At 42.1% G+C, this 12,904-nt stretch overlaps 2 non-coding genes across 2 annotated transcripts; one reads left to right on the top strand and one right to left on the bottom strand.

Moving 5' to 3' along the window:
* The first annotated feature begins 2,555 nt into the window (after positions 1–2,555).
* On the top strand, positions 2,556–2,662 carry LOC147919203 (small nucleolar RNA R71). Its single transcript, XR_015594255.1, has one exon. It is a non-coding gene; the product is annotated as a small nucleolar RNA R71 (small nucleolar RNA).
* Positions 2,663–5,631: 2,969 nt separating this feature from the next.
* Positions 5,632–5,738, bottom strand: LOC147919202 (small nucleolar RNA R71). Its single transcript, XR_015594366.1, has one exon. It is a non-coding gene; the product is annotated as a small nucleolar RNA R71 (small nucleolar RNA).
* Between the last annotated feature and the right edge of the window lie 7,166 nt (positions 5,739–12,904).

Below are 12,904 nucleotides of genomic sequence, written 5' to 3'. Positions count from 1 at the left end.
TTAAAGAAGCTAAGGGGACAAGGAGACAAGAGTGGAGCGTCCATACCATTCAAATTTGAAATGGGAATCTTTGACCTGCTTTTTGCTGCCACTCGACCCCACACTCGACCGCACGTGGTCGAGCTCCTTGACTAAAGTTTGAAAATTCAAAATTTTCTTCTTTTTCTTCCCTCCACTCGATCATTCTAGAGAAATGGGAATCGAGTGGGCCTTGGTTTCTTTTCAGCTCGGTCGAGTATCTCTCGTGGTCCGGTCGAGTGGGCTTGCGAATCTACTTCCCCAAGTCCAAATCTCTCCATACCCATCTACACTTTCATTGAAAGGCCTGTCCAACACAAACATAAAATAAAACACATCAAAACTACAAGGAAAATAAAGCATATTTACAAAGGATACCTTAGGGACTTCCTCCCTAGTGAGCTTGTTTAGAGTCACTAAGCTTGACTTTGGTTGCCTTTTCAGGCTTGGTTTGGATACCAAGGAGGTGATGAAATCCTCCCTGGCACCTCTTGATCACTGTGAAGTTGACCCTTGATCACTTCACCCTTAACACACAAACCATATTTCTTCTTGATTTTGAGTCTTGGTCTTGCCTTCTTCAAAGACCTCTTGCTCAGCTTAACTTGGAGATCCTTCACCATACCAGTCAACTCTTGAACTGAACCCTTAAGATTTTCCACTGAATCCTCTTGAAGTGAGAGCTTAGCCTTTGGAGTTGCCTCATCACTTAAGCCTTCATGACTACCTTTGTCCATGATAGTAAAAGGTTGATCATCAATGGTAGGAAGGTTGGTTGGGTTATAGATGTTAAACTTCATGGTTATCCCCTTAGCAATGTTCAAGGTCACAAGACCTTCCTTAACATCTATAACAGCTCCAACAGTGGCTAAGAATGGCCTCCCTAGAATGATAGGATCTTCAGGCTCCTTATCCATCTCTAGAACCACAAAGTCTGTATGAGTCCTTGCTTTTCCTATCTTGACTGGAATATTCTCCAACTTGCAACCACATCTCTGTTTGATCCATCAGCTAGACATATATGAAGGTTGGTGGACTTGAACTCAGTGTGCCCAAGCTTTTGTGCTATAGAGTAAGGCATCACACTGATAGATGCTCCCAAGTCACATAAGCACTGGTTGTAGTGAAGATAGCTAAGTGAGCAAGGCAGATAGAATGGACCTGGATCCTTAAGCTTAATTGGGATGATAACTCCTCCAAGGTCTTCAAGATCCTTCTCATCTTGAGCATGAGCCTTCTTCTTTGACAATTCAAGCAAAAAATCCTTATAGAGAGGATATGGATCATACTGTTCCAAGGCAGGTCCTCTCTCTTCTTCTTGGTAAGCAATGATAACCTCTTTTATGGCCATCACTTCCTCTTGTTTCTCAATCACAACCTCTTCCTTCAAAGCTTTCACTTCCTCTTGTTGCAAAGCCATCATTTCTTTTCTCTCAATGATTTCCCTTAATTCCTTAAGCTTCTGTGCCTTGAAACGTCCTGGGAATGGTAGAGGCGGTTTGTAAGCAGGAGGAATGTACTTAGCAGGCTTGACAGCTTCTGATCCTTTGGCTCGATCGACCACTCGATTAGGCACTCGATCGAGTGCTGGCTCGAGCACCTGGTCGAGTGCAATACTGGATTCAGTCTGCTTTGCACAAACTTCAGTCTGAACTTCAAGAAATGACCAATCCTCCCCATCTTGAACATCACTGTCCTCAGTGACTGCTTCATCAAAGATATGAATGGCTTTGGCAGTGAACTCCCTTGGGTTTTGAACTGCTTTTCCAGGGAGTTGGTTGGGCTTAGGAGCTGAAGTAGAGGCAAGGTTGCTCTCCACAAACTTCACTCTAGAGTTGAGACCCTCAAACTTCATGTTCAGATCATTGTACTGGGATGTGAGCCTTTGGTTCAACTCAGCAAACTGTTTGGCCTCCTCAATCTTGCCATTGGCTTGTCCAATCAACATTTGCTGCATCATTGCTCTTAAGTCTTTTGCCTGGCCTTGGTTAGTCTGAAACCCTGGTGGGGGACACAATTGGGGCTGGAACACTTGATGTTGTTGCTTGGGTGCATAGTTGTTTTGCTGTTGAGGCTGTTGAGGTGGATAGACTTGGTCTTGTGGATTGGCCACATTGGTGCTTCTATAGGAGAGGTTGTTGTTCTTGAACCCTCCTCCTTGGTTGTAGCCTTTGAATCCACCCTGGTTTTGCATATAACGGAGCTCAGCAAATTTCCTATCTCCTTCTTGAACTGGAACCTCTTCTTCACCAATGAAGTGAATGGACTTTTGTTGGCTAAGGAGGATCTTGTCAAGCTTCTCATTGACCATCTTCAAATCCTTCTTGTACTTGTCCTCTTGATCAGTGGAGGTGGACCTTATTGTTCTGTCAAAGTCCTCATTGTAATTGCCATCTGACTGAGCAAGATTTTCAACCAATTCCTATCCTTCTTCCACATTCTTGTTGAGGAAGTTGCCAGTTGAGGCTGTATCAAGAAGCATTCTTATCTTGGGAAGCACTCCTCTATACAAAGTACTTAGGAGGGACTCATTGCTGAAGCCATGGTGAGGACACTGAGTCTGGAATCCTTTAAACCTCTCCCAAGCTTCACAAAAGCTCTCATTATTCCTTTGAGCAAACCCATAAATTTCATTCCTCAATCTAGCAGTCCTAGCATTGGAGAAGAACTTGGCCAAGAAAGCCTTCTTGCAAGCATCCCATGTGGTGATTGCTCCAGTTGGAAGTGTCTTCTTCCAGAGATGAGCTTTGTCTCCAAGTGAGAAAGGGAACAGCCTAAGCTTGAAGTCATCTTCACTCACACCATTGATCTTGGTGAGACCACATATCCTATCAAACTCATCAAGGTGGTCTAGGGGATTTTCCATTGGCAACCCATAGAACTTGTTGGCTTGAATCATGGAGATCAATCCACTCTTGATCTCATAATTGTTGTTTGCTACTGTAGGAGGCACAATACCAGCTCTCTGGTTATGTGTGTTTGGTGCATCTCCAGCACCAATGTTTCTTGCCCTTGGAGCTTGTTGATCTTGTTGCTCCATTAGCACTTGTTGTTCTTGTTCCTGATAGATCCTTGTTCTCTGCTGTCTTAGGTCCCTTGGTGGTCGGTTGATGTGATCTAGGAGTCTCTGAAGATTGTGATGACCCTTTGACCTTGTTTGCATCAACAGGCGCGAGTACAGACTCGAACAGGCACTCGGTCGAGCTGATGTTCATATATTTTACCATGTTTTCCCTTAGTTTATTCACATCTTTTGCATCTTTTTCTATCCATTTTCACCATTATTGTGTAGCTTTAGGACTAATCATGCATTAGAGTGTAGTTGCATTGCATTTGCATCTTTCATGCATAAACAGGTGATTTTGGAGCTTAAGGAGCATGGAAGCAATGGAGAAGAGATGTGAAGCAATCATGAGGAGGAAACAAGGGAGTTAAGGCTGAAGAACCAAGATCCGGAGTCCAGCTCGACCAAGCACTCGACCGAGTGGGAGATGGACTCGACCGAGTGGAGTTACACAGAAAAAGCCAGCCCGACCTGTCACTCGACCGAGCACTGGTCGAGTTGACCGATTCGTGGACCACTTTGACTTTTCCCATTTTTAGGGCTTCCACTCCCCTTCCTATATAAGGCCTTGTACCTGCAGCCACCAAACAATCTAGATTTTCTAGTCCAGCTTTTCAGATATTCTAAACCTAGTTTTTACCTTTTTAGGAATATTATTCCTTTTGCATTTTTATTTCTTTTTTTGGATTTTGTACTTAGAAAAGAAGAATTTCCTCATACTTGTTGGTTGAATAACTTTCTAAGTATTGAGATTCTGAGTTTGATTTCTTCTTTAAAGTTGTAGATCTTTATCTTATCTATCTAATCATGCAAGTTTCAATATTTTCTGGGTTTTTGACTTTGTTCATCATGTCTTGTTGTGAGTAGTCTTCTTAGGATCTTGAGGATGGGTTAGGATGGATTGATCTTGTGGTATATCTGATTTGATCAAGCTTGATTGTTGTAGATCTCTTCTAGGATAGATGTTCTTAATGCTGATCCTATATCTGAGAGGGTAGGATCTGATCTCAAGCTTTTTAGCATCACACCAATGTTTAAGAAGCATAGATAAGGCTAGATCTAGAGCTTACCATTAGGCTTGCTAAGAGATTAGAGGTCATGTTTGGTTTGAGATGTATTGCTTAATGCATGCTTGTGTAGATTCTTTTCATTGTGAGAGCAAGTCTAGGATTGCATGGGTTTGATTGTCTCTTGACCATGAGAGTGGGAGAGACTTGTCTTGGATTAATATGTCTAGAGGTTAGCTCATAGCATTGCTTGAGATTTGTTGATCAAGTTAGATTACCACAATGATTAGTTTATCCCATGAATCCATCCTCAGAATCCTACTTTGTTTATTGATTTTAAAGTCTCAATCTTGTTATTTGCTTGCTATTTGATCTGTGTTTGCTTTACTCTGTTTTTATTGCATTGCTCTGTTTTCCCGGATTTGTCTAGCTCGACCACTCACTCGACCTACACTCGGTCGAGTGCTGCTCGAGTTCATCCCCAGAACTCTTGTTTATGATTTGTGATTGTCTTGTTTCATTCCTGTTTAATTTCCATTGCATTTACTTAGCATCTAGTTCATTACTTGTCTTGCATTAGTTCATATCTAGAGTTTACAGTTTCTGTTTCTATTCTTAGTTCATAATCATTCTGTTTTATTTGCATCTAGTTCTTAGCTCTTGTAGTTTATTTTCTGCATTTTATCATTATCATCATAGGATTGTTAGTGACAAACATCCTTTCATATTTGTCTTAACTTAGATTCATATGCATATCTTGATTGTTCACAAGCACTCAGACTGGATTGACACCTCTTATACTGCAACTGCATAAGGGGAATTGAAACACCCATCATTCCATTCATATATCATCATTGCATACACCATCATTCACCACAACCAACAAATAACATGTTTCAATTTGGCGCCGTTGCCGGTTTGAGTTAGTTTTTGTGACATTTAGGATCCATATTAGTCTAAGATTAAGTTCTTTTATACATTTGTGAAGTTTCTGCACTTGAATCTTGTGTTTGGGGTTGAAGTTCCATTTCAGGTACCACTCGACCAGACACTCTTCTAAGGCATAGTGACAGTATCAACAAGTTGAACAAGGGTTTGGGATCCAAGAAGAAGAGGGTTGTTCAGCAACAACAAGAGGTTCAAGTAGCTATGGATCATCAGGATCAAGTTCAGAGACCAAGACATATTGGTGCTGGAGATGCACCCAACACACACAACCAAAGAGCTGGCATTGTGCCACCAACTGTTGCCAACAACAACTTTGAGATCAAGAGTGGATTGATCTCAATGATTCAGGCCAATAAGTTTCATGGATTGCCTATGGAGGATCCACTTGATCATCTTGATGAGTTTGACAGAATATGTGGTCTTACCAAGATCAATGGAGTAAGTGAAGATGGTTTCAAGCTGAGGTTGTTCCCTTTCTCTCTTTGGGACAAGGCTCATTTATGGGAGAAGACTCTGCCCACTGGTGCTATCACTACTTGGGACCAATGTAAGAAGGCTTTCTTGGCCAAATTCTTCTCCAATGCTAGGACTGCTAGATTGAGAAATGAGATCTCTGGATTTGCTCAAAGGAACTATAAGAGCTTTTGTGAAGCTTGGGAGAGATTCAAGGGCTACCAGACTCAATGCCCTCATCATGGTTTCAGTATGGAGTCATTGTTGAGCACATTGTATAGAGGAGTGCTTCCCAAGTTCAGAATGCTTCTTGACACAGCCTCCAATGGAAACTTCCTCAACAAGCATGTAGATGAAGGCTGGGAGTTAGTAGAGAATCTTGCTCAGTCAGATGGCAATTATAATGAAGATTATGAAAGGACCATACGGAGTTCCTCAACTGATCAAGAGGACAAGTACAAGAAGGATTTGAAGATGGTCAATGAGAAACTTGACAAGATACTCCTCAGCCAGTCCAAATCCATTCACTTCATTGGTGAAGAAGAAGCTCCAGTTCAAGAGGGGGAGAATGAGTTTGCTGAGCTTTGCTATATGCAAAACCAAGGTGGATTCAAGGGCTACAATCAAGGTGGTTTCAAGAACAACAACCTATCTTATAGGAGCACCAATGTGGCTAATCCACAAGATCAAGTCTACCCTCCTCAACAGCCTCAACAGCCTCAAGGGTTCCAAAACTATATTCCCAAACAACAACAGCAGGTGTTCCAGCCCCAGTTGTGTCCCCCACCAGGGTTTCAAACTAACCAAGGCCAAGAACAAGACCTTAGAGCTATGATACAGCAGCTGTTGATTGGTCAAACACAAGGGAAGATTGAGGAAGCCAAGCAGTTTGCTGAGCTAAACCAAAGGCTTACATCCCAGTATAATGACCTGAACATGAAGTTTGAAGGTCTTAACTCTAGAGTGAAGTACATGGAGAGTAACATAGCATCTACTTCAGCTCCAAAACCCAACCAACTCCCTGGAAAAGCTGTTCAAAATCCAAGGGAGTTCACAGCCAAAGCCATCCTACTTCAAGAGGAAGAAGTCACTGAGGACAGTGCAGTCCAAGTTTGGGGGAATTCATTAGTTACTGAAGCCCCAAGTGACATCTGTGCAAAGCAACAGGAACTCGCAGGAGAACTCGACCAGGAGCTCGAGCAGCCACTCGACCGAGTGCATGCTCGAGTGGTCGATCGAGCTGGGGACTCCGAAGCTGTCAAGCCTGCTAAGTACATTCCTGCTGCTTACAAGCCCCCATTGCCATTCCCTGGGCGTTTCAAAGCACAGAGGATCAAGGAGTTAAGGGAAATCATTGAGAAAAAGGAGATGTTGGCTAAGCAACATGAGGAAGAAAGGGTTTTGAGGGAAGAAGCTTTGGTTGGGAAAAAGGAAGAAGTGATGGCTATTCAGGAGATCATCATTGCCTATCAAGAAGAGGAGAGAGGACCTGCTTTGGAACAGTATAAACCATACCCTCTCTATAGAGATTTCTTGCTTGATTTATCAGTGAAGAAGGCTCAAGCTCAAGATGAGAAGGATCTTGAAAACCTTGGAGGAGTGATCATCTCACTTAAGCTTAAGGACCCAGGGCCATTCTACTTGCCTTGCACAATCAGTTACCTCCACTATAATCAATGCCTTTGTGATTTGGGAGCTTCAACAAGTGTGATGCCATACTCCTTAGCTCAAAAGCTTGGGAGAACTGATTTCAAATCTACCAATCTCCATGTGCTTCTAGCTGATGGGACAAATAGAGAGGTAGTTGGAAGGTTGGAAGGTTGGAGAATGTCCCACTCAAGATAGGGAAAGCAAGGATTCACACTGATTTTGTGGTAATAGAGATGGACAAGGAGCCTGAGGATCCAATCTTGCTAGGGAGGCCATTCTTAGCTACTGTTGGAGCAGTTATTGATGTGAAGGAGGGTCTTGTGACCTTGAACATTGCTGAGGATACAGTCATGAAGTTCAACATCTATAACCCAACCAACCTGCCTACCATTGATGATCAACCCTTCACTATCAAGGAGAAAGTTGATCATGAGGTTTTCAAGGATGAAGGAGACCCTAAGGCTGAGCTCCCACTTCAAGAGGATTCTGTTGAGGAGCTGAAAAGGTCAGTTCAAGAGCTGTCTAGTATGGTTGAGGATCTCAAGGTCAAACTGAACAAGAGGTCTTTGAGGAAAGCAAGACCTAGGCTCAAATTTAAGAAGAAATATGGTTTGAGTGCTAAGGGTGAGGTGATCAAGGATCAACTTCACAGTGACCAAGAGGTTCCGGGGAGGATTTCATCACCTCCTTGGTATCTAAACCAAAGTTAAGAAGGAAACTAAAGTCAAGCTTAGTGACTATAAACAAGCTCACTAGGGAGGAAGTCCCTAAGGTATCCTTTGTACATATGGTTTAATTTCTTAGTAGTTTTGATGTGTTTTGTTTTATGTTTTTGTTGGACAGGCTTTTTAATAAGAATATAGTTGGGTAAGGGGAGATGTGGAGCTGAAGAAGAAGGCTCGTAGGCCCACTCGACCACAAAACAAGAGGTACTCGGCCGAGCTGGATACTAATTGAGGCCCATTCGATTCCCATTCTTCTAGAATGATCGAGTGGAGGGAAGAACAAGGAGAAAAATTTTGAAATTTCAAAATTGGTCAAGGAGCTCGACCACGTGCTGGTCGAGTGTGGGGTCGAGTGGCAGCCAAAAAGCAAGTCAAAGATTCCCAATTCAAATTTGAAATGTAAGGACGCTCCACCCTTGTCTTCTTGTCTCCTAGGCTTCTTTAAATAGCACTTGATCGATCCTAAACCTCTCACACTCTCTCATTTGCTCAAAATATTTAAATTCAAGCTTTAAGATCTCTCTCAAAGTTCATCTCTTGCTCTAGCTTTGTTCTTTCAAGTTTTGGGTCACTAACCTATTAACTTTGAGCTTTGAGTCTATTTCCCTTCAGTTTCTTTTTGAAAATGTCTTCTAAGATCACCAAGAAGTCTCACAAAGCCGCTGCAAGCTCCATGGAACGTCGTGATGCTGACCTTGAACCAAGAGGTGAAGCTAGGAGAGCCACTCGAAGGTCCACTCGATCGACCACTCGACCGAGTGCTGGTTCGAGCAGTCGGTCGAGCCAAGTGCCGAGTCTCAGGAAAAAGCCAGTTGAGGAGGATCCTGAGAGGACTGAGAGTGAGGAGGAAAGGGAGCCTACCATTGATGAGATGATAAGGGGATATAGAGCCAAAGGGAAGAGACCAACAGTTGAAGTGGAGCAAGAAGAGAGTGAAAGTGAAAGTGAGGAGGAGAGTGAAGAAGAGGAATTGATGGAAGATGGAGAGGCTGAGTCTTGTGGGTTGTCTAAGAAGCAGCTTTATGATGCTTTCATGAGGATGGAGTTCCTGGGAACTAGGTATCCACACAAGGAGACTATGGAGAAGCTTGCTATTGATGAAGATGTGGAATGTCTTTTTGAGAAGAGCAGCCTTACCAAGTTCATGGGGCTTTGCATGGAAGGGTATAGAGAGGAAAGCTGTGAGTTCCTAGCCACTGTCAAGCTGCACCAATACTTGAGGAAAGATGCTGAAGCAGGAGCTGGTCATATCTCCTTCACCATCAAAGGGAGGAAGCATGAGCTTTCATTGAAGAAGCTGGCTGATGTGTTTGGTTTTGAGGTTGGGAGCCATAGGAGCATGATGGTTCCAAGAGAAGAATTGTTTGCTGTATGGGAGACCATTGGGGATAACAAGTATTACTCATCCTCCAACTCCAAGAGCTCAAGTATTAGGAGCCCAGTCTTGAGGTATTACCATAAGGCTCTTGCCAATACTTTCTTTGCAAGAAAGGAAACTGGAAACATCAATGAGGGAGAGCTGAAGATGATTGACTTGGCTCTCAATGGAGTTCTTCTTCAAGCAAGGAATGGAACCATCATCCTTGGTAGCACTGTGGAGACTGATCTTGCAATGGTACTGATAGACCACATAATTTATTTCAGGAGTTGGGTAGGCAAGCTTGAGAGCAAGGGTTCAAGAGGAGCACTTACCATTGGAGGCATCATCACTCCAATCCTTCAAGCTGCTAACATCCAACCTAGAGGAGAAAGAGTCTTACCAAGATGGATTGACTCAAACTACCTTACCTCCACTCTCATCCTAGCCAAGGAGAAGCATCAAGGGAACCACATATTCAACTTTGAGCTTCCAACACTTGGGAAAAAGCAATTCATATTGCCTAACCAAGAGCTCACCACTATTCAAGAAGGGGCCAACATTGATTTTTGGCCAGCTGAGGAGCATTGGTTTGATGGAGTGATTCAACATAGAGTTGAGGAAGCTGGGAATGCACAAGTAGCTGATGGAGAGGAGCAGTTCTACTTTGAAGATTATGAGCCCAACCCAAGAGATAGTAGAGGAGTGAGGGAGAATGCCAAGAGGTTAACTCTTTTGCAAAAATGGGGTAAGTGGCATGGAAAGAGATTTGATAAGCTGAAGAAGAAGGTGACCAACATGGCTAAGTCTATCAAAGGCTTGAAGAAGGAGATTGCTGAGCTGAAGAGTGGAAACTCATCTCCTAGCCAACATTCAAGCCCTTTGAGGAGAAGTAGCTCAACTAGAGCACTTTCAAGGGTTGCGAATCTTGTGGAACCAGCTAGGGCTTCAATGTATGAGCCAAATATGAGGAAGAGGAGCTCAAGTACCCGCGAACATCAGTTTTCAAGGCACTCGACCGGGTCACTCGAGCAGCCACTCGACCGAGCACCTCCGATGCACTCGGCCGAGCACCTTCCCAGATCACCCTATGGCTTCCCACCTCCAGCTGCTTATCCAGGTTATCCATCATACCCTCCCATCCCACCTCAATACTACATGGATCCAGCTCTCTACCAGCAGTTCTGCCAGCAGCAAGCCCATCATTTGGACACTCGCAGTCTAGCTCGACCTACCCACTCGGACACATACTCGACCGAGTCAAGGTCGATTGGGATTGTCGAGCTGCCCCAAAGTCCTTCTCCAAGCCACCAGCCTGACCCCAACTACTCCTATGATAGCATGCAGATGGATGTGGACAACTTCTTCCACAATCCCTAAGGTACCACTATCACCTTACCATTGTTTATACCATTGCATTTCATATTGTGTTTTGTGTTGTGTTTAAATCCTGAATCCTCTCACAACTTTTTCACACAGGGGACTGTGTGATTTAAGTTTGGGGAGGGTTTGAGATAGCATTTGATGTTGTGTTTTGTGTTCTTATTTCAAATTTTTATCATTATCATGTTGAGCACTTGCATTAGCATCTAAGGCATAGAAAAACCATAAAAATTTGAAAAATTTTGAAAAAATCTTCATAAAAAAAGAGTGTTCATGTAGTTTGCATTGCATATTAGGATCTTGTTTAGCATGTTTCATGTAGAATTGTATAATATTTGCATTAGGGATCTATGATGAGTATTTCCTTGTAGGCTAGCCTATCACTAGACTAGGATCAATGCCCAAGTTATTAGTACTTTGATGCTAGTTGAGTAGTAGGAGGCATAAGATTGAACCAAGCTTGAAGCTTGTATTGCATTTGATCTAAATTGAAGCATGTTGTGATTTGAAACCATTTCCTATTTTATAAGAACCTAATATTGACTTTTAATTATCAATATGTGCATTGCTTTAAACTCATGGATACCATATACATACTTGGATCATCTTTTTCCTTTTACCACTCTTGTTGATCCAAGTAGCTGATTTCCTCATTAAGAATCAGTTTCCCTTACCCTTAACCTATCCTTCTTTCAAGCCAAATTTATTCTTGAGTGTGTGAGGCCTATTTTTGGGATTGAGCTTGGTAGAAAGTGTTAGGTTTGAACTGACAAGAGTAAGACTTGTGTAGTTCTAGTTTGCATTTTTCAAACTAGATAGGACTAGGTGGTTCACTTGTTGGGTTTGGGACTTGGTAGTTTTGAAAAGAAAAGAAAGAAAAGAGAAAGAAAAAGGGTAGAGTCTTTAAGAGGAGATTGTGTTTAAGTAAAGTCTAGTGAAAGGATGGGAAGTAAAGTGTTGATTAAGATGGTTCTAGTTAAGAAAAAAGAAAAGAAAGAAAAGAAAAGTCTTGCAAAATGCTTTTATGTCTTAAGAATAAGAAGAAAAGAGAACCATAGCAATAAGAAAGAATCCCCCATTCCACTAGAAAGATAAATAAGAAACATCTCCTAAGACTTGAAAACCAAAAGAGAAAAGGGTTAAAGAGAAAAGAAGAAGCAAAGGGTAGCACTAGGATCATAAGGGTTTAGATTGCTAGGATAAACACTTTGGGTACCTTTGGGTAGACAAGGTTTTATTCTTGTATGAGTTTAGGTGTTCTTACTTTAGCATTCTTCTAAAGCTCAATCCATTTTCATGAGAGAACCTTGATATTGATATGCCCCACTCTAAAAAAAGAGACCATCATTGTCTCAAAACCCTTTATTACCAAGCCAAATGAGTTTAAGCATTGCATAGAGTTGATTCATGTTCTTGTTTAATGAATGTTAAAGGAAATGGTTGATTTGAATGCATGTGGATGTCTTAGGCTCAAATCAGTAAAGGTTGTGATATGCTTGTCTAAAGTCTTTAAATTCCAGCTCATTCAACTTGCATCATAGTATTCGTAACTTGGACATTGATACTAGATGGTCTATTTGCAAGCTTAAGGAGCTGAGATCCCACTTTTAAACCTCATCTACCTTCTTATGTCTTGTTTATTTGCTTGAGGGCAAGCAAAGACTAAGTTTGGGGGTGTTGATGTTCATATATTTTACCATGTTTTCCCTTAGTTTATTCACATCTTTTGCATCTTTTTCTATCCATTTTCACCATTATTGTGTAGCTTTAGGACTAATCATGCATTAGAGTGTAGTTGCATTGCATTTGCATCTTTTCATGCATAACAGGTGATGTTGGAGCTTAAGGAGCATGGAAGCAATGGAGAAGAGATGTGAAGCAATCATGAGGAGGAAACAAGGGAGTCAAGGCTGAAGAACCAAGATCCGGAGTCCAGCTTGACCAAGCACTCGACCGAGTGGGAGATGGACTCGACCGAGTGGAGTTACACAGAAGAAGCCAGCCCGACCTGGCACTCGACCGAGCACTGGTCGAGTTGACCGATTCGTGGACCACTTTGACTTTTCCCATTTTTAGGCTTCCACTCCCCTTCCTATATAAGGCCTTGTACCTGCAGCCACCAAACAATCTAGATTTTTTAGTCCAGCTTTTCAGATATTCTAAACCTAGTTTTTACCTTTTTAGGAATATTATTCCTTTTGCATTTTTATTTCTTTTTTTGGATTTTGTACTTAGAAAGAAGAATTTCCTCATACTTGTTGGTTGAATAACTTTCTAAGTATTGAGATTCTGAGTTTGA

Source organism: Camelina sativa, chromosome 20, assembly GCF_030686135.1.
Source record: "Camelina sativa cultivar CO46 ecotype springtype chromosome 20, ASM3068613v1".
NCBI classification, from domain to species: Eukaryota; Viridiplantae; Streptophyta; class Magnoliopsida; order Brassicales; family Brassicaceae; genus Camelina; species Camelina sativa.
Note: the sequence above shows the minus strand (reverse complement) of the source record. Positions and strands in the feature narration are given on the sequence as shown.